Source organism: Oncorhynchus kisutch, linkage group LG30, assembly GCF_002021735.2.
Source record: "Oncorhynchus kisutch isolate 150728-3 linkage group LG30, Okis_V2, whole genome shotgun sequence".
Lineage (NCBI taxonomy): Eukaryota > Metazoa > Chordata > Actinopteri > Salmoniformes > Salmonidae > Oncorhynchus > Oncorhynchus kisutch.
The window spans coordinates 20,130,867-20,153,871 of record NC_034203.2 but is presented as its reverse complement, the minus strand read 5'-3'; the positions used below and the strand labels follow the sequence as shown (position 1 = coordinate 20,153,871).

The window sequence follows — 23,005 nt, the reverse complement described above, 5'->3', positions numbered from 1 at the left end:
TTCATAAAAATACAAATTGAAATTGTACAAAATATAATGACGTCACCAAATAATTGATTAAAACACACAATTTTGCAAAGAAGGTCTACAGTAGCCTCAACAGCAATCTGTAGGGTAGCACCATGGTGTAGCCGGAGGACAGCTAGCTTCCGTCCTCCTCTGGGTACATTGACTTCAATACAAAACCTAGGAGGCTCAGGGTTCTCACCCCCTTCCATGGACTTACACAGTAATTATGACAACTTCCAGGGGACGTCCTCCAACCTATCAGAGCACTTGCAGCATGAACTGACATGTCAAAGGATCAGAGAATAAATATAGTACTGAAAGCAAAAGCTACAGCTAGCTAGCACTGCAGTGCATAAGATGCGGTGAGTAGTAAACTCAAAGAGAGAGAAAGACAGTAGTTGAACAGTTTTGAACATTATTAATTTCTTCCAAAAGGAAGGAGAAGCAAGAGAAAAATAGAGAGAGATAGCTAGTAAATGCAGCTAGCTAGTTTAGCCTACTGAAATACCCTGCTCAAACAGAGGGGTGCTATATTAGCTAGCTGGCTATGACTTTCCAACACAAGACTGGAACTATTACTGTGCTGACTTTGATGTTACTTTAGCTTATATGGTGACAACTGTGTGTAGCAGTTTGGCTTGGAAAGGTTTTTTCACCTGGTCACATACAGCTGATGTGTTGTGCATGGACGTCCACAAGCGAAGGGGCAAAGTGAGAGAAGGTGAGCGCATAGATGCGTGAAGGAATACAACGTGGCTGCTATGAAAGTGAACTGTGTTTATGCATGATCAGAGGTGTATTCATTCCGTCGATTCTGTTGAGAAACGTTTCTTAAACGGAAGCAAGCGGAATAAAATGTGGATAAACACCTGCATTTGTACAATAGAAACTCTCGTTTTCAAATGTTGGACTAATGACAGGGAAAATTTGAGTATCATATAGTAGCCTAAACCTATCGCTGTTACATTGAACTGGATGAATGAAATATGAATGAGAGTCAACCAATATGCTGTAATAGAAATAAGGCCATGCTCATGGAAAACAAATTGTCCTCCCTCATGTTAAACGGCACTGACCACAACTAATGTGGACACATAGGAACTTGAAGCTCTCGACTCGCTCCACTACATCCCTGTCTATGTGAATGGGGTTGTGCTCGGCCCGCCGTTTCCTGTATCCCACGATCAGCTCCTTTGTCTTGCTGACATTGAGCGAGAGGTTGTTGTCCTGGCACCACACTGCCAGGTCTCTGACCTCCTCCTTATAAGCTGTCTCATCGTCGTCGATAATCAGGCCTACCACCGCCGTGTCATCGGCAAACTTAATGATGGTGTTGGAGTCTAACGACTTAGTAATGATGATGTTGGAGTTGGACGATTCACTATTACCAATAGCAGGGGAGGGTAGGATGTCTTTGGACGAGTAAACAAAAGGTTGCTAGTTTGATTCCCCGAGCCAACAAAGTGGAAAGTCTCTGATGTGCCCTTGAGCAAGACACTTAACCCTAGTTTGATCCAGGGGTGCTGTACTACTATGCTGACCTTGTAAAACAACACATTTTACTGCACCTATCTGGTGTATGTGAAAATACAATACCTTTTTTGGCATCCACATCAATGTAGAAGTGTCTAGAAACATATTCTGTTCTTATTTACAATATAAGTGACTCCAAAGCACACAATATATTATTTATCATTTATTTCTATTGGGCACAAAATAGTCTTAAACACAACCAAAACGAACTACACATACAAATCCAACAGGTTTGTAGAGTCAAAAGCTTGATGTAGTCATTGTGTGCTAGGAATATGGGAATATCTTAAGGGGTGTCAATAATGTTGATCCCTACCTTTTTGAGAAAAAATATTTATATTTGCTAAACAAAATCTCTTTCTCTGAGCAATTGTATTAATATGAAATCATATAATTTACCAATTGTTTAGGAGCATACAGAATTTGAACTATTTATTTAATTATTGCTCATCGTTATCAAGGGTGTAAATAATTTTGGACCCCACTGTATATACAATACCACTCAAAAGTTTAGACACACCTACTCATTTAAGGGTTTATCTTTATTTTCACTGTTTTACATTGTAGAATAATAGTGAAGACAACAAAACTATTAAATAACACATATAGAATCATGTAGTAACCAAACAAGTGTTAAACATATCAAGATTTTTCAAAGTAGCCACCCTTTGCCTTGATGACAGCTTTACACACTCTTGGCATTCTCTCAACCAGCTTCATGAGGTAGTCACCTGGAAGGCATTTCAATTAACAGATGTGCCTTGTTAAAAGTTAATTTGGGGAATTGCTTTCCTTCTTAATGCATTTGAACCTGTCAGTTGTGTTGTGATAAGGTAGATGTGGTCTACAGAAGATAGCCATATTTGGTAAGAGACCAAGTCCATATTATGGCAAGAACCGCTCAAATAAGCAAAGAGAAAAGGCTGGCCATCCTTACTTTAAGACATGAATGTTAGTCAATCAGCAACATTTCAATCATTTTTAAAGTTTCTTCAATCGCAGTCGCAAAGACCATCAAGCGCTATGATGAAACTGGCTCTCAAGAGGACTGCCACAGGAAAGGAAGACCCAGGGTTACCTCTGCTGCAGAGGATAGGTTCATTAGAGTTAACTGCACCTCAGATTGCAGCCCAAATATATGCTTCACAGAGTTCAAGTAACAGACACATCTCATCATCAACTGTTCAGAGGAGACTGTGTGAATTAGGCCTTTATGGTCGAATTGCTGCAAAGAAACCACTACTAAAGGACTCCAATAAGAAGAAGAGATGTCCTTTGCCAAGAAACACAAGCAATGGACATTAGACTGGTGAAAATCTGTCCTTTGGTCTGATGAGTCAAAATCAGATTGTTTTTGTTCCACCCGCCGTGTCTTTGTGAGATGCAGAGCAGGTGAACAGATGATCTCCGCATGTGTGGTTCCCACCGTGAAGTATGGAGGAGGTGGTGTGATGGTGTGGGGGTGCTTTGTTGGTGACACTGTCAGTGATTTATTTAGAATTCAAGGCACACTTAACCAGCATGGCTACCACACCATTCTGCAGTGATATGCCACCCCATCTGGTTTGCGCTTAATGGGACTATCATTTGTTTTTCAACAGGACAATGACCCAACACACCTCCAGGCTGTGTAAGGGCTATTTGCCAAGAAGAAGAGTGATGGAGTGCTGCATCAGATGACCTGGGTTCTCATTTATAAACGTTGTGTAGTCACAAAAGAAGGCGTACGCCACATTCTAAGCAAACTTTGGGATTTATAAAACAAACTTGATGGGAGAATGTGCGGTCCTCCACGGACACATTGACTCATACTGTACATACGCACATAAACTCGAGAAATGAGAAGCTGTGACTCCGATAGCAGAAGGACGCTTTGAAAGTGATACCATTGTGTAAAATAAATCAAAATATTACCTCTCACGTATTATATATGAAGAGTTCCCTGGAGTGCACACAAAACAAACACACAAAAAAACACAATTTAGGATAATAAATACAAATGGAGATATCTGTTTTTGCAAAAGAACCCCTCAAATATGTTGCATAGTTTAATTGGGAATCATATTTAATTTAATCTGTAATGATTAATCAATACTTGCATGTTATGAAATGTATTCTCATAAATAATAAGGTCAACAGTAGGACAAATTAAGCTTAAACTGATGCCATTTCCGATGCCTCAGTCGGGCATATACGAGTGTACAGTTTCATGTATTGTTATCGCGCAGAACTATCAATGTGATAATGGCACTGTCATTGTCAGTTACAATCAGGGTAATTACCACACCTGAAGGTATTTGGCAATTGGGTGACTAACATTCAAATGGGTGGGTATTAAAAGGCATTCAATTAAAATGCGTAATGACTCACAATAGCTGCTTTGACACTGTTGGAAGATTTGGCGAATGGAAGAATTCAGAGAAAGCACATTTACAGAGACCAGCAAGATTTACTGGCCAATAATGATGAGTTGCTTATGAGCCGGTTCCGATTACCAAGAGCTGTTCTCTTGGATCTCTGTGATGTAGTGGGCCCAGCTTTACAGAGAAGCACCCGCAGAAACCAAGCCATGCCTGTCCCACTTCAACTCCTTGGCAACCTCGTAAAATAGTGTTGATAGTGTCTCTTTGCATTTGGTTTACTCCTTTCAAACAAGGGAATACTAATTACATACCTGGATCATCCAGTGTGTCTTGCATGTACGTGCTCCCCTCCGGCACTACCTCTCTCTCTCTCTCTCTCTCTCTCTCTCTCTCTCTCTTTCTTTTCGGCGAAAGCATACCAAGCGTTTATGTAAGGACATCTCTCTCAGTAGACAAAATATTACAAACAGCTAGCAGCCAAGTAGATTGGTCACGAAAGTCAGGAAAGCAATAAAATTAATCGCTTACCTTTGATGATCTTTGGATGTTTGCACTCACGAGTCTCCCAGTTACACAATAAATGTTCCTTTTGTTCCATAAAGATTATTTTTTAATATCCAAAATACCTCCATTTGGTTGGCGCGTTATGTTCAGAAATCCACAGGCTCGAGCGGTCACGACATCTCAGACGAAAATTCCAAATAGTATCTGTAATGTTCGTAGAAACATGTCAAACGTTTTTATAATCAATCCTCAGGTTGTTTTTACAATATATAATCAATAATATTTCAACCCGGACTGTAGCTTCTTCAATAGGAGAGAGAGAGAAATGTCTGCTCCAAGCTGTTGTGCATACAAAACGCTGCTAGCACCCAGCCATACAATGACGGGATGTGATCTTTCTCGCAATTTTTTCAAAATAGAAGCCTGAAACTATGTCTAAAGACTGTTCACATCATGGGGAAGCCATAGGAAAATGTATCTGGTTGATATCCCTTTAAATGGAGCGAAGGCAGGCTATGGAACAGAGAGCTTTCAGGTAAAACAATACTTCCTGGTTGGATTTTCCTCAGGTTTTCGGCTGCAATATCAGTTCTGTTATACTCACAGACAATATTTTGACAGTTTTGGAAACTTTAGTGTTTTCTATCCTAATCTGACAATTATATGCATATTCTAGATTCTGGCAGGCCGTTTCATTTGGGTACGTTTTTCATCCAAACATCAAAATACTGCCCCCTACACTGAAGATGTTAAAGTGTACATTTCCCAGCTGTCAGGTTTACATCTAAATATTGGAAAACGTATGTGATTAAACATACGTTTACATAAATGAGAGTGTGGATTTTCGAACAGTAGATATTGGTTACTAACAATGATAGAAATGTCCCTAGTGGGCTAAGCCCGATATGACGGCTTGGTAGGCAAAGGAAAGGGGTGGGGACTGAGAAAGAGCAGGAAAGACAAAATGGATTCACTATACACAGTCTATAATTATATTAGTTGAAATGCATGAATGGCCGCTCATTCTGAAAGAAATTGCAATGTACATATTTACGCCTGGATGTCATTGTTGTCTCTCCGTTGAAAACACTCAATCATCCTGTAGAGTTTATCAGAGTCTCTGGTTAATTTTCCCAGAAGCCACAATGTCTTTCGTTGTTGTAGGCAGTTAGAATGGATACTTCAGAGCACCATTCGGAAATGTTCTCGTAGAATAGCTGCTTCAGCGGTTGTCGGTATTCTCGTTCTAGACGTAATTTCTAGCTGCAGACCAGTAATTTGTGTAGTCTAGAATTTGCTCTTATTCTGAAGTGATCGATAGTCTCAGAGTTTAACCATTTCCAGCCGTGTAGCCAAAACTATGCTGTATGGTCTAATGGTCTATAGAACTGTAGCCATTCCAACGTGGAGACTCTGTCCTTGCGTTCTCTGACTTCTTAACCATTAGAGATGTCCGGGTTTACCGTGGATCTCTTTGGCATAGTTGTAGTTTAAACAATTTCACATGAAGAGTCAGCTGCATGTTTTCTAGTCTGGTGTGAAGGGGCGGTTCTATGACGCCTAATGTGATGCCTGGGCTCACAGGGGTGTGGCCGCTGACTAGTTAATCTTTATTAATAATTCGGACGAGATAATTCCAAGAGTACTTTTATTGTTTTGTTTTAGGCTTCAGGGCTTCCGACAGTCTCAAACTTATGTTGGTAAACTCATTTTAAAAGACATACCTCATAAAACAGTAATAGTTAGAGACCCACACTGCAACATGGACATCCTGAAGTAAAGAGAATTCAGTATGGTAGAGTTAAAGCCTTTAAAAGATGCTTCATTTTAATGTTGGCTAGAAAATAGCCATTTCCTAAAATCAGATCAATCCTTAGCCTGTCAAATCACAGCACCACACCGCCAGATTGAATCCCCAGGCAGCCCAGAAAATAGCGTACCTCAGGTGGAATGATTTACCTGTTGAGCAGAAATATACTTTGAGTGCCACCATTTATCATTAAGAGCCCTGACATCATCTACCGAAAAGTCATAAACCGACACAGCAGAATCCAAATGGAGGACATTCATTATTTCTATTGGTGTCAACCTCCGTTATGGCAGGCCGCTGCTGCAAAGTGGCCATGTAGCCAGCCCACCACTTCACACATTTACGTGGGTGGTCACAATTTCTCAGTGGCTGACCAAGGAAACAGCTGAACCACAAGGTAAGATGTATCTATATAACATGATACACTTGGTGCTTTTTGCCCATACTGAATTATGGTGGTTGGCCCTAACAGAGGCTAAAAAGCCCTGTGCTCTCTGGCTCTAGCGCTACTCTTGTAGCCAGCCCAGGTAAAGCTCCATTGACCCCAGACCTGGTACCAGAGCAGATGGTAATGTCTATTGATTTTGGGTCTGTAACACCCAACAGCACAAACAGGATAAGCAGGGTAGTGTGTGTGTGTTAGCCCTCTTCTAAAGGTCTGGGCCCAGCCTACATAATGGCCAAGTAACACTCCACTGACCCCAGACCTGGTGCTAGAGCAGGTTACATGGTCTGAACCCAGTCTATACAATGCCCAGTCAACACTCCACTGACCGCATACCTGGTACTAGAGCAGGTGATATGATCTGCGCCCAGGCTCCATAAGGCCACTGTACTGTTCCATAGCCAGCAAAAGGCTCGCCACTCAATTAGTGCAGCTGCCCCAGGCCCTATGAACCAGCCAATTGGACAGATCACTTGGCAGTGTATGATTTGCTACATGATTTGGCTGCACCATACCGCAGACTCATTCAAATGCAGGTTGAGGTTATATTACTGGATGAAGTATTCTTTCTGAGGGACCACCACAGGTTCATAGGTTCATTGCCTTGCTCAAGGGTACAACAGCAGGAGTTCTGGCTATCCCCCACATTCGAATTCAAAGCCATGGCTGTGTGGCAATTACCTGAGTGTGTTGTGTGTCCACCACACACCAGTGTGAACAATGTTGACCACATTTAATTTACAGAGCTGGAGTCACAGCCGGTGAGTCCAGCAGCCTCGAGAGGCCCTCTCCACCCCATGTGCCCTTCATCTCGGCCTGACCGGTTCCCATGGCAACCACATTGACATGGGGTGGGAGTGGGGGGAGTCACAAAGTCAAAACATCCAGGCACATCCAACTACTTAAACAAGTCTCAATATCTATAGCTTTGTTTCTGACTGTCACTTTTCAGCCCCAATAATCTACTGATGTCCCAGCTAATGAAAAAAAAGTTTGATATTTTAGTTCTGTTTTGATTACCCAGTGACAGCAACTACCAATTAAATCCCATACAAATGTAGGCTACGTTTTACGATTTGCACAGCGTCTAAAATGGTATTATTCAACACATTCATAATCTTGCAATTCTGTACAAATGTCATTATGGTATTAATTCATGCCAGAAATGTTTAAATGCCAACTAGCTACAGCGCAAGAAATGCACTTAGAGGCATTGTAAGGGATTTAGGATGTGAAATTGGACTTCATTTAAATGACATGGTGGATTAAATGAGATGGACGTCATTAATAAATGAATACAATGGTTTAATGGATTTCAAAGAGACAATGCATATTTCTTCAATTAATTCACGTTCAATTCTAATTTATCATATCATTATTTCTGTTTTTCTCAATTCTTAATTTTTATGCAAAACCTAGTGAATGTAGTTGCCATTCATAATCACACCCCAAAAACGTTTTATGAGGGCTTTTCTCCATTGGTCGGTCACTTACTGTGTGCTGGTAACTGCAAAGTCTTTAAACTTTTTATGTAAAATTCACTTCATTACCATAAATGTCTTGGCCTCAGAGTGCTGTTTATGTAGCCCTTAATAAAAACAATCAGAAAATGATAAGTCATCCTTTTCCCCAAACAGGGGAGGCAAGCTACAGGCTACATGCTGACGAGCCTTATAACGTACTCCACGGGAGTATAGGAGCACATTTCTATTCCCAAAAGGCAGAGCATGTTGTGTTGCACTGAATACTAATCCATTCCGCCACCTGCTTTCTGCCAGGGGAGGGGCTGAGTGGTCAAGACACTCAGGTTGTTTTAGTACTTAATCATACCTCTCTCCCCTTCCAGTGACAGATGCACTGAAGATTTTAGAACCATAGAGATGCAATGTATACCATATGCATGAACCTTTCTCGCAATATGGTTGAATTTGAACTGTTAATGGCACTTGTCAAGTGCTTGAACATGACAATGCATTTTACTATTGTGAATGCGGCATTGAAAATGTTGAATGAAACAGGGAAGCTTTTATTGTAGAGACAGTTGCGACCTCATGCAGGCACTCATTCACTACCTCAGCTCAGCATCTGGTGTCACTCTAAACAGGGGATTCTTGGACAATCACTTATCTTGTCACAGTGAGACCAGAGAGTAACTGATAAAACCTTAACGACCCTTCACAGCGGCTGCAAGTAACACCACTTCCTCTTGGCCCGTTCAACAGTCTACTGTCTGTGTTCCATCACAGTGACCTAAAACATAGACATATTTTCCAATCTTAATTATCCTCTGGGGAATTGACTGACCACTATGGGGATATACAGATCCTATCTCTTTATATGCCTAATATTTAGACCTGGTTAATCATCGGCTAAACAGTCACATTCTGTGTTGCACACTGGTGTTGTCTTTTATCCCAGCTGCCAGAGGTACTTATTGATCCCTGTCAAATCAGTCCATGCTTTGGAAACACCTCTGAGCTAGAGGAGAAGTAGAACACTGGTATTAGCATGGGGATGCTAACACCCCCATCCACCATACTGGTACATACATACAGTATTTGACAGATATGGCACAGTGAACAAGGACTTATTTTTTTGGTTTTTGCAATATGCCTGGCATGGGCCAACTTTGTGCTGGAGCAGTCAGTGGCCCCAAAATTAATGAAGTAACTAGAAACTAGAGCAGTGTAAGTGTTCAAAAAACACCCTGCTTAGTTGGTAGAGTATTAACAACACAAAGGGATAAATGGGAGCACCTAGTCTCGGCCAAGGTGGACAAAATCATGGATTGGCTTGTGTTGTCAGCCCAGGGCACCGGGATGTTAAGGCACGCCTCAGTCTGGAAGAGCGACTGACTCTTGGCACTTGTAGGTCCAGCCGGTCAGAGAGAGGAGCGGTGGTGTCAAACAGGCTGTGACTAACAGCAGCCTCACACAAAAGAACAAGGGAATTAGTATTCAAAGTGGACACGGATTTCTGTTAAACTTGTGATGTTAAACATTTTGGATGTGTGAGAGCTGCGACAAACGCAGTGATTTGAAGATAGACTTGTATCTACGCCTATCAAGACTTGAAAAATGCAAATAGAAATTGCATTAAGTCATGGTTGTGATGAAGTGTAGGAATAATGTGTTATTAGGGCAGCAGGTAGCCTAGTGATTAAGAGGTTGGGTCAGTAACCGAAAGGTTGCTGGTTTGGATCCTGAGCTGACTAGGTGAAAATCTGTTGATGTGCCCTTGAGCAAGTCACTTGCTTTGGATAAGAGCTTCTGTAAAATGTAAATTATGGTACTGTGAAGAGTGCTGCTTCACTTCGTTGAGGTGCGTTCTGAGCTTTTACTTGATCACTGTCTGAGACAATAGTGTTATCTGGAACACAATAACACATCAATATTATTGATTAATATTACACCTATTTTCATGCAGGTATTGTGTTTATAATATTTTACATGAAGTTGCTTAGTTACCTGTATAATAACAATGTAGTGACAACATTTCATTAACATGCTGGGTTAAGTCTCTTACATCTCTTACTCCAACTAAAAAGAGCTAACCCGGGAATTACTGGCAAATTCCAGGTTAAGTCATCTATTGTTACAATTCCTCTGGATAAATTGCGCCATGGGTATGCTGCGCTACTATCATTTTGAGTTGACACTGTTAAATTGTCACATTGAATGATTTCAAAGCGCGTAAATTGACACAACGTGTCACCATCCAGATTAAAAGGGCAATCTCGTGAGGACAGAATGATAAAGGGAGTTATATGGCCTGTAGACAATTCTAAATTAATAAAAAGTATAAAGATAAAATATTAAGGTGTGAAATATATGTTTGATATACAGTGGGGCAAAAAAGTATTTAGTCAGCCACCATTTGTGCAAGTTCTCTCACTTAAAAAGATGAGAGAGGCCTGTAATTATCATCATAGGTACACTTCAACTATGACAGACAAAATGAGGAAAAAAATCCAGAAAATCACATTGTAGGATTTTTAATGAATTTATTTGCAAATGATGGTGGAAAATAAGTATTTGGTCACCTACAAACAAGCAAGATTTCTGGCTCTCACAGACCTGTAAATTCTTCTTTAAGTGGCTCCTCTGTCCTCCACTCGTTACCTGTATTAATGGCACCTGTTTGAACTTGTTATCAGTATAAAAGACACCTGTCCACAACCTCAAACAGTCACACTCCAAACTCCACTATGGCCAAGGCCAAAGAGCTGTCAAAGGACACCAGAAGAAAAATTGTAGACCTGCACCAGGCTGGGAAGACTGAATCTGCAATAGGTAAGCAGCTTGGTTTGAAGAAATCAACTGTGGGAGCAATTATGAGGAAATGGAAGACATACAGGACCACTGATAATGTCCCTCGATCTGGGGCTCCACGCAAGATCTCACCCCGTGGGTTCAAAATGATCACAAGAACGGTGAGCAAAAATCCCAGAACCAGACGGGGGGACCTAGTGAATGACCTGCAGAGAGCTGGGACCAAAGTAACAAAGCCTACCATCAGTAACACACTACGCCGCCAGGGACTCAAATCCTGCAGTGCCAGACGTGTCACCCTGCTTAAGCCAGTACATGTCCAGGCCCATCTGAAGTTTGCTAGAGAGCATTTGGATGATCCAGAAGAAGATTGGGAGAGTGTCATATGGTCAGATGAAACCAAAATATAACTTTTTGGTAAAAACTCAACTCGTCGTGTTTGGAGGACAAAGAATGCTGAGTTGCATCCAAAGAACACCATACCTACGGTGAAGCATGGGGGTGGAAACATCATGCTTTGGGGCTGTTTTTCTGCAAAGGGACCAGGACGACTGATCCGTGTAAAGGAAGGAATGAATGGGGCCATGTATCGTGAGATTTTGAGTGAAAACCTCCTTCCATCAGCAAGGGCATTGAAGATGAAACGTGGCTGGGTCTTTCAGCATGACAATGATCCCAAGCACACCGCCTGGGCAACGAAGGAGTGGCTTCGTAAGAAACATCTCAAGGTCCTGAAGTGGCCTAGCCAGTCTCCAGATCTCAACCCCATAGAAAATCTTTGGAGGGAGTTGAAAGTCAGTGTTGCCCAGCAACAGCCCCAAAACATCACTGCTCTAGAGGAGATCTGCATGGAGGAATGGGCCAAAATACCAGTAACAGTGTGTGAAAACCTTGTGAAGACTTACAGAAAACGTTTGACCTCTGTCATTGCCAACAAAGGGTATATAACAAAGTATTGAGATAAACTTTTGTTATTGACCAAATACTTATTTTCCACCATAATTTGCAAATAAATTCTTTAAAAATCCTACAATGTGATTTTCTGGATTTTTTTTCTTCTCATTTTGGCTGTCATAGTTGAAGTGTACCTATGATGAAAATTACAGGCCTCTCTCATCTTTTTAAGTGGGAGAACTTGCACAATTGGTGGCTGACTAAATATTTTTTTGCCCCAATGTATATCTTTATGCCATATTTACAAGAGAAACCCAACAGACAGGTACATGAGATGTACAGTCCCTCTAAAGCACTGCTACACCACATAGCCATCCTGCTGTGAGGGGAGGGAGTAGATAGAAACACTAAAGCTATTTTCCTCCCATCCCATTATATTCTTACACTATTGTCTCCTCACTCCACAAGGATTCTATATTATATTATTGCTCTGACATACAGGTATATTGAAAATTATAGACAGGATGTGAAAATCACTGTCATCCCAGGTTAAGTTCCAAAGGGCATCCTATTCCCTATATAGTGCACTACTTTGTCCAGAACTCCATGGGCCCTGGTCAGCAGTATTGCATTACATACTGTAGGGAATGTGGTGCCATTTGGGATGCAGACCCAGACTCTTCCTCATACATGTCTTACAAGAGAGGACAAAGGTAAATGTTCCAGCATTAACAATAGGAGCGAATGGGATCTTACATGTACCTCCCAATATGTGATTTTACCCAATTTCAAGCATGAATGCCTCAATAAGGTTCATGCATTCCTTTTTAAATATTCTCCGAAAACATTTATCTAATTCGTTTCATGGCTCCTTGCTTCCACATCCTCTCTGGAACATTCACCGATTAATGGACAAGCAGTTGGACATGGTTAGTATTGCTGGCTAGAGCGACTATGGTAGGGAAACATAGTGAGTATTGCATGCAGCACCATGCAATATGCAATATTAAACAAATAGTATAGACCAGCTATTGTTTCAATGTATTTTTTACACTGCTCATGCTGATAATTGGAAAAGAAAATAGCCAATTAACCTTTCTTGTCTTATTGTTTAATATATATTTTTCTTCCCATACAACAGTTTTGTTTTAGATGTCTTAGCATGCCTTTATTTTTCATTTGCTATGCCAATTCCAATTAGAATTATCACACTTCAAAGGGATCCTCATTTTAAGACATCCCAAGCTTGTGAGAAGAGAATTGCAGCCTACTCTGAAATGGTTGCTGTCTTATCGCCATAGACAGACTTCTCTCTTTCAGCATGCTGATTTCAATGTCTGGTTACCAACACTTTCAATAATTCCATAAGCCTATTCCACAAATAATAAGTATGCCTACACATCATATGAACAATCACCCATAAATTAAAACATCATTTGTACCTCATTGATTAATATGTCTAAATTTGACGGAACTGCTTGGTCAATTATTCAACAACAGAACTACTTCATCAGGCCTGCATCATGTTCTTTGGGCTGTGCTACCTCAACGCATAAAGAGACACTAATTGAGAACAACCCAGTGCTTTCCGTGGGGGAGGATTTGAGAAGTTGGGGCGTTTAAATGCCTGGTGTGTGTCATGATGTCTAAGGAAATATTGTAAAGGTCGTAGTTTTTTTTCTGGGCCCTAACTGTCTCGCTTCAGTCTACAAAGTCAATGCACATTGAGGTCAAGTGGATATTGAGTGAAATCAGTGGAAATGCTATTTTATTTCACTAGCTCCCAAGGACTTCACAAAATAAATGTTTAACTTAATCCATATATTCAACATCTATGTCTAAGTATTTTTCCAGTGGACTGCTAAATCTTCTATACACTGAAGCTGGTCTTACTGGATCTGTGAAAGATGTTCTCTTTCTCTGAGGCTGGTCTGACATTTGTCCAAATAGCTTAATTGGAACAAAGCTCCATGCCAGTCCCAATGTCCTCCTCTCCTCTATGAAAGCCCTTTGCAATGCACCACTGACTGAATGCTGGGCTGAGGCGAAGAATAGCTCATTGTGTGATCTCTCTGGGTGGACTGGCTCATGTAATGAGAAATATGAATGCAGACTGACTTGAGGAGGTGTGACTGCTTTTAAATGCTGATGATCAGACTGGAAGTGGGAGGTGTGACTTATTAAACCACATCCAGCCTTTGAATCTGCTTTATAGAGAAGTACAACAGCATGTTCTCTGTTATGGTGTAGGAGAGGATGTCCTTGCTCACATTCACAGTAACAAACTACTGTGAGGTGTATTTGTTAGATTTAATAGATCATAAGAACCACTTCAGTATGATATGTTTTTTAAGTTAATTTAGCCAGTTTGAAGTTGGGGAAGCAACGGAATACAAAAGACATGTATGTTGTTCAGTAGACAGTTATTCTAGACAAACTAGTCAAAGGTCAGTTATCTAGAATACAAAAACCTGCGGCTTTCAGCAAGAAGTATTGAATATCATGCAACACAGAATGTGTTTTCAGACAATAAAACCAACTGTGGTCACCAAGAGAACAAAAATATGGATTTCCCCTCTCCAGCTCTGAATACCCACGGTAAACACTTTTCAAGTTTTTAAGCAAGCATTGGCATCCCTCCACAACTACCATCTATTCAAATATTATGCCAACCAACATTTGTTTGTATCTCAATGTTAAAGCTTCAGCCTCAGAAGCTCTCTTTTATGATGAGTGCACATCAATTTTCACCATCCTCAGCAGAACAATCACCACACCACTGACCGAGCAAGTGAAACAAACAGGGTTGATAGATAATGGCCAGGCTCTCAAAACACAGATACTGGTGAAGCTGTGATGCTGAGAAGTAGTCTTCCTTTCCTTTAAACTATAGAGCAGGATGGAGAGGAGTTGGCAGCAGACATAGCTATGTGAGAGCGGTCCTCCATCTGCCTGCACAGATGGGGAGAACTAGCGACTGAAAGACCACCAACACAAGCAAACCTCATCTATCCTCTTAGATGAGGTTTGCTTTTTTGATCCGTGTCTCAACTAGCAAGAGAAAGGAAAAGGTTGTCAACAAAGCACGGAATATCAATGTGTCCGACCACTGTCTAACTGGAATTAAAATTATCTAACTGGCCAACAGCTGCAGGGGGGCTGGAAAGCCAGAAAGTCAGGCAGGCATAAAGGCAAGATGATGGGAGTGAGGCAGCCAAGAGAAAAGTGTAATTGTTGGGCTCTCAATGATGTTTGTTTAATTACTGGTTAAATTTAATCAGCGCCACTGCTGTAATTACTACCACTGCCCAGGAGCCATCAGGAAGTCCTTTGTATCAAGCCATTCTGATGCCGCTGAAGCCCAAAATTATTAATACAGCAGCTTTTAATTGTTCCAGTAGTCTACTGTAGACACAGTATAAACTGTAGAAACAACACTGTAGACACAGTATAAACTGTAGAAACAACACTGTAGACACAGTATAAACTGTAGAAACAACACTGTAGACACAGTATAAACTGTAGAAACAACACTGTAGACACAGTATAAACTGTAGAAACAACACTGTAGACACAGTATAAACTGTAGAAACAACACTGTAGACACAGTATAAACTGTAGAAACAACACTGTAGACACAGTATAAACTGTAGAAACAACACTGTAGACACAGTATAAACTGTAGAAACAACACTGTAGACACAGTATAAACTGTAGAAACAACACTGTAGACACAGTATAAACTGTAGAAACAACACTGTAGACACAGTATAAACTGTAGAAACAACACTGTAGACACAGTATAAACTGTAGAAACAACACTGTAGACACAGTATAAACTGTAGAAACAACACTGTAGACACAGTATAAACTGTAGAAACAACACTGTAGACACAGTATAAACTGTAGAAACAACACTGTAGACACAGTATAAACTGTAGAAACAACACTGTAGACACAGTATAAACTGTAGAAACAACACTGTAGACACAGTATAAACTGTAGAAACAACACTGTAGACACAGTATAAACTGTAGAAACAACACTGTAGACACAGTATAAACTGTAGAAACAACACTGTAGACACAGTATAAACTGTAGAAACAACACTGTAGACACGGTATAAACTGTAGAAACAACACTGTAGACACAGTATAAACTGTAGAAACAACACTGTAGACACAGTAGAAACCGTAGAAACAACACTGTAGACACAGTAGAAACCGTAGAAACAACACTGTAGACACAGTAGAAACCGTAGAAACAACACTTTAGACACAGTAGAAACCATAGAAACAACACTGTAGACACAGTAGAAACTGTAGAAACAACACTGTAGACACAGTAGAAACCGTAGAAACAACACTGTAGACACAGTAGAAACCGTAAAAACAACAGTGTAGACAGTAGAAACTGTAGAAACAACACTGTAGACACAGTAAAAACTGTAGAAACAACAGTGTAGACACAGTAGATACACCTGTGTAGACACAGTAGAAACAACAGTGTAGACACAGTAGAAACAACACTGTAGACACAGAAGAAACAACACTGTAGACATAGAAGAAACAACACTGTAGACACAGAAGAAACAACACTGTGGACACAGAAGAAACAACACTGTTGACACAGAAGAAACAACACTGTAGACACAGAAGAAACAATACTGTAGACACAGAAGAAACAACACTGTAGACAGTAGAAACATGAATACTGCCCACGGGACTGTGATAACTCTATTCCCCATCGGCTTGTCATTGTCCATTCTGATGCAGGCACAGTGAACCACATGGACATTTGTTGTACACAGTGTCCTTTGGCAATAAGGATTTGACATCGACAATGCAAGCCCCCTGACAGGATTCACTAGTGTAAGCAAACTAAGCATATAGCACACAGAGGCGGTTTCAAAGGGTAAATGACAGCCACTAGCTGAAATAAAACACATTTCCAAAATAAGTATGTAACTAAATACTGCAGACAACAAAGACAGTGTACCCTGGTGTATTCTGCTAATTGCTTATTTCTCTACATCTGATTCATTAGGATACGTCTATTTTAGCTTTTTGGTGCTAAAAATAGAAACAACTCAAATTATGCAAGCATATTTAAGTGCCCTGCATACTTTTGTACCATGGCGAGTGCGATAAATGGAACAATTGTTGTTGGTTTGTGTGTATGTGTGTGCGTGCGTACATGCGTGCATGTGTGACTGTGTGCGTCAATGTGCTTAGAATGGGAAATGTGTGACCTATAAGAACATATTAGGTTAATGACACCCTCCTCTCTAATTGCTGGAACAAATAGTTACTTTAGTCCTTAATCACATATCAATTAACTTGGGAGGGTCAGTGGCAGTGCAATCCTGATTGGTTTCCACATTATATAGGCCTAAAGCACATATAGATTTAGATAAGCAATGAAGTGATACAGCTGTGCTTCCATGCTGGGTATCTGTCTACACACTATTAGGAAGTAACATCTGATACTGCAATACAGATAAGAAGAGAAAGAGAATCTAAACACCCCAAACATATTTACCCTTCAGCTAAGGTATCTCTTGGGTAGATATCTTTGCATCTATGGAACATCCTGCATTGCATGCTGGGGAGTGCCGAGACTGAACTTTAAGCTTGCCTCCTCCTTGGAGATGCTGTATGGACCAGAGGTCTACAGCAAACATCCTGTTTCTGTTGCTCTGTTGCTCTTCACACTTGGTATTTAAAAACAGATTTGATTCAGAGAAGAAGTATAGCTAAGAGTTGTAAATGTTTGCAGGTGATCTCCCAGAACAGACCAGGGATCAAGAAGGAAGAAAGTATAACACCAGCATAATGGACGCTGTGGATAATGGAATAAATCCAGTTTCAGTTTCAATCTCCCATCCCACTAATGAGAAGTCATTAGCATGGCCCTCCTCGTTCCCTTACGTTTGGAGGAGGAAAGGTGGATAAAAATGACATTGCTTAAACAAATGCTTGTAAAAGAGATACTGTATCTTCTCCTCAAAATGATTTATTTGAAGCATCATATTGTAGGCTTCACAGAAATGATGCCAAACTGGGGCTGATGACCTAATCCCATGAATGGTGTGAAGATCAACATTTTTAAAATGCTTCAACAAATATAAAGAGTATAGGTCTAAATATGATACTTTCTATCGTCTGATCTTAGAAGTTTTCTAACAAAATAGCAAAAAGAAGAAAAACGGATGTGGGCCTATCTTTCAAATAGTTTTTAGCTGAAAATGGATGGTCTTCATCATCATCCCTCCTAACCTTTGATTGCTGTTCCGTTCCAGTGTTCTCTGGGCTTTCTATCTACACAAGCAGTAATACACTGTGAATCTGAGGAGCATTAAAGCTAATCAAAAGCTTCTGTCCAGCTACTGTAAATCATATTTGATTTATGATGTTTTTTTCTCCCCATTTCCTCCGGGTTTATGGCATAATCAATCGCCCGGTTAGCTCAGGCATGATCAAACAGAGCTGATAAGACAAATGTTCTTTGTCAGTGAGTAGTATATAAGTGGACTTTCTTAGCCCTCCATCGATTGCAGATTTTCTCTGCTCAGCACTGCTATTCAAAGCAAACTGTGGGCAGTCAGAATCTATCTTGCCCGATCAGACTTCCGACCACCAAACTGCTGACTTGTTGCTCGCCCACTGTCACTTAACATTTATCTGAGTCTGGTATTGTTTCTGTGCTCAATAAGCATGCAGACTTTTTGAATAGAGGACACACACACACACACCCAGAACGTTCCTACAGTATGCAACCAGCCAAACAGAAACAGCGTTGATAAGATCTGCATAATTCATATATTCATCATAAACGCATTAATGAAGACGGTCATGGTCTAAATTCAACACTAGTGCGTTGTTGCGCCGGAGGACGGTCTCCAGAGCTTTTCTCCACAGGCCAGAAGCCTGGCTACCGCTACAAGCCAATGCACTTTAACTCCCCCCACTGGCGAGGAGAGAAAGCCATGCTACCACAGCTGCATGATAATAAGTGACATTGTACATTTCAAAAGGGCTCTAACTCTATATCTGGCCAGGGAAACAGAGGGCTGTGTAGGTAGGAAGATTTGCATCAGCCTGAGTCTGTGTGTTTCTGTTTCTGTGTTTTCTGTTTTCTCTACTCGGATATTGTGAAATGGAAATGCTTGTGTGGCGTTCTCAGCGAGGGGTTAAGACGAATCAGTGCAGGGTCTATAGACCATTTATCAAACAGATTGAGAATATGACAGAATGGACCATGATGACCACAACGGAATGACCAAGACTGTGTGTGGAAGGTGTATATCCCAGGGCATCCACATAGCGTCTCTATACTGTATGATCATTGTGCATTGCATGCATCCACTGTCATTAACTAATGACCTTTGATTTTAAGTTTTAGAATATTGTTATTTTTTTAAAGTCTTAATATGGGATTTCATGATAGATGGAACCAGAGACTATCAGTCCTCAGTTGCTCTGTTGTTCAAAAAGCTGTTAATCACAATGTCAGTCTATTTGTTACAGAAGCCTAATACAAACACAATGATACAGATGTTGGTGGATCTGGCTATTGGTATGTTTTGGCAGCTCTGTTTGTTTGAATATATTATCTGATTGATGATGCAAATGATTGAAATATCTCCATTTGAATGCTGAATAATGAGGAGTAATGGGGGAAACTTCCCTAACACGATCACTTCTGGGCGCAACAGAGAACTAAATCCCCAGGATTGAAATATTATGTACATTTTTAATTACCACATAGACTAACATAATCGTGTTGTTTGGCACCCATTGGCACTCCGGTAAATATTAATTATTCACATAGAGTGCAAAAAGAAACGGTCCTGAGCTCTAGAGTAGTATAATAAGCTGACAGGGAAAAGAGAAAGAGCATGATGTGAATATTTGTTACCGAACCTAATGAATGAGTCTATTTCTAAGTATGATTCACGAAAGAAAGAAAAGTCCACAAGGAATTGGTGACTATGTTTTTCTATCAATTCTCTTAACATATGGCACAGACATATTATGCCTTGTGATTTTCCAGCCATTTTACACATATTCACATTCATTGAACACTGTATGGTTAGCAAGCTAGATGTAACCGTGGGTGAAATAGAAGAGAATGGTATGTACATTTTGAGACTTTGGAAAACCTTTGAAAGCATGGCTCAGGCTAATGACGCAGGGCCACAGGGGAGAAGGGAATTGAGAGGCTGTAAGGTATGATGAATCCGAAGACTGATTACTTTCTACCTACAGACTAACAGCCAGTCTACATCCAATTCGTACACAGCACGAAGGTAGTGCCTAAAATAACCAAATTATATCTCTCAACAGAGAAAGATTACTCTATACCTGCAGACTCTCTCAGCACCACACAGAGGTGGTGCCTAAAATGTACCAAATTATATCTCACAGTCACAACAGTGAAAGCACCAACAGAGGTATTTTGCATTGGTATGAGATTTCTGTACACTGTAAATCATCTGATAGGGTAGGTCCTACGACACCCCCTCACCAGATTATAATATCAATACAATATCTAACATCAAACCCCCAACTCTCTGCCTCTTGGAGAATATGCTCAGCTGACTTCGACAAATTAGACACCTGAAATCTATGATAATAACCTTCGATGGGTGATGCTGTCGAGTGGAACAGCAGATATATAGCCGTGTGTATATTTTTTTAAAGAACAGCATGAGATAAACATATTATTTCTGGAGATCGAGATACACCATGACATCCTTATCTGACTATCACAGCATTACAAAATAATTGGATATGTACACAGTATTATTATTTTTTGCACAGCAATAAAACTTGGCTAAGATTTGAATGGGGGAAATAAACAAAAGTACAATGATAGCAGTGATTTAGGTTCAGACAACAATGTGATCCAGACTCAGTGACTCAGTGACAGATCTGGTGTTACACAGAATTTAAAAGACAGGAGTTTTTGACATGAGGCACTAAAACTTTTCACACATATAAACAGCAGATGAAACATTGAGTTCCTTTGATATTTTCTGAAGAAAAATCATGTAAATATTTGACATATAGCATCTTATTTTGAGCCAGTTTGCTAGAGCAGGAAAATAATCCTGCAGCAACAGGATATGTGAATTATTATGTGGATGATAAATTAATGAATATTTTTGGTAGGGGTTGATAAAAAATTTTGTAAGAGAAAATCAAGTCTGAAACAAAAAGTGGAAATTACAAACTTGAGAAGCCTTTTTAAACCTAAAAATACACTACACGTTTTTCTGCAACAGGCGGATCAAATTAAGATCCTACATCTGTAAATGACAATCCCTGCTTTTCTTGCTAAGTGATCCATTCAGAAGCCTCAGAATCCAGCGTAATTTGGAATAAGTGTGACATGTGTGACACTTTAATAAAGGGAATACTAAAAAGGAAATACTTATAATAATTAGAGACACGTAGTGATATTATGCTCATGGTGTTCCCCCAAAACAGCTTAGAAACACAAATGAAACATAAAACTTTGGTTGGCATTAACTTAGTTATGAGTATGTCTCATATTGTATCCACGGCACACAGATAAAAGCTATACATCTAGAGTATTCAATAGATGTTACACATAAGTGATCAATTGAACATTGTTAGATAAGGTTTTGTAATAATAGAGAATAGATTAATTGTTTTTATAAACATATTTCCATATAGTATATTATAGGTTAACTGGGTACAGAGCAGCAAACTAGGTTTAAAAAAAAAGGTTTAATGAACAATACAGATTTTCTGTGATATGCAGGTTCTTTTGGATTTCAGAAAAACACATGTTTTATTGTTTGAATAATAGCCTGTGAAATGTAATCAATATCATTGAATTTAAGATGTGAAATTGCTCTATTGCTTGATCTAAGTCTAAAAACAGAGTGTTTTAGTTTCCTGATTTTGTCCACTGTTTAGTCCCTGCTTGGGGGTCATTAGCCTTATATTGTTGTGGCCCATCTGCTCTCATCATTATGTTTTTATTGATATAAAGCCCCCTATTATTTTGTTACCTTGCCACCCTCAACCAAACCCCCGCCAGGAAAGGAGCTACACCTGCCATACATTTCACCATAATTTAAACATGCAGTGTAACTTACCCAGTTGGAGAAATCAGCCAGATGAACAATTTAAATTTGCCTCGGGTTTATCTCTATCTTCCCTCTGGTGCAGGTCCCTTTCGCTCACTCTACACTGATCTCCAAGAGGTTTCTTTCTCACTCTCCCAGTGTCTTTTGGCGACTGTATCGATCTCTCAGCCAAGTATCAATCTGTCAGCCCCGTTGTTACTACGGCTGCTCAGTTGTGAGCTCTCCTTTCTCTCTGCCTCTCACGGCTGCAGTGGGGAAGCTGGGCAATGTCCACTTCTCGCTCTTGCTCTCTTTCTCTGCCTCTGTCTCTCTCTCGCCTTGCTTTCTCTCATTGTGCTGTATTGATCTCTCTGTGCTGCTCCTCTACTAGTGCAGCCCCTAGTGGGCGTTCCAGACACTGCTTGTGGCCATCTCACTATGATTCTCCCAGCTCAGCACACATTGACAAGGGGAGGGTAGGCGGAGGGTGCCTGGGCAAACGCATGATACATCTGAAGAACTAAGTGCAACCTGGGCTGTCAGCAGGCAGCAGGACCCCTGCCTTCAAGAAAATATTCTGTAACAGAGATGTGAATTCATGTTTCAGCAGGCAATCATAACCAAATAACTAGACACAGAGGTGAACAAACACTCATTGATGCTTCTACCTGACTGACAAGAAATTGATTAAAACCCCATGAGGGATATATCAGCGGAATGATGATGGTTGTGAACTTTTTAAAGGTTGTGGTTGAAGTGTCACGAAGTTGAAGCTTACCCTTTCACCACTAAGGTCTTACCACTTAGTTGGACAATTCTGATACTTTCTGAATATCATAACAAGGTCTAACAGGAAAATTATATTTACCATCTACAATAATCCATAATCCAGTTGGTGGCATCAGACATAGCCACACTTTCTTGAAGAGGTAGAGCCTTGGTCTAATGCTGCATTCATAACATCTCGTAAAACAGCATTTTTTAAATTGAACCTTTATTTAATTAGGCAAGTCTGTTAAGAACAAATTCTTATTTACAATGACGGCCTACCCCGGCCAAACCCTAAGCCAGACA

At 40.3% G+C, this 23,005-nt stretch overlaps 1 protein-coding gene across 2 annotated transcripts in view; it reads right to left on the bottom strand.

Annotated features, from left to right (window-relative positions):
- LOC109875454 (tenascin-R) overlaps nt 1-22,219 on the bottom strand; it is a 124,241-nt gene extending 102,022 nt beyond the window's left edge. For both annotated transcript variants that reach the window (XM_031810552.1, XM_031810553.1), the window contains exon 1: nt 21,962-22,219. The gene's annotated coding sequence lies outside the window, so the exon portion shown is untranslated. The remainder of the gene's footprint in view (nt 1-21,961) is intronic.
- Nucleotides 22,220-23,005: the final 786 nt, after the last annotated feature.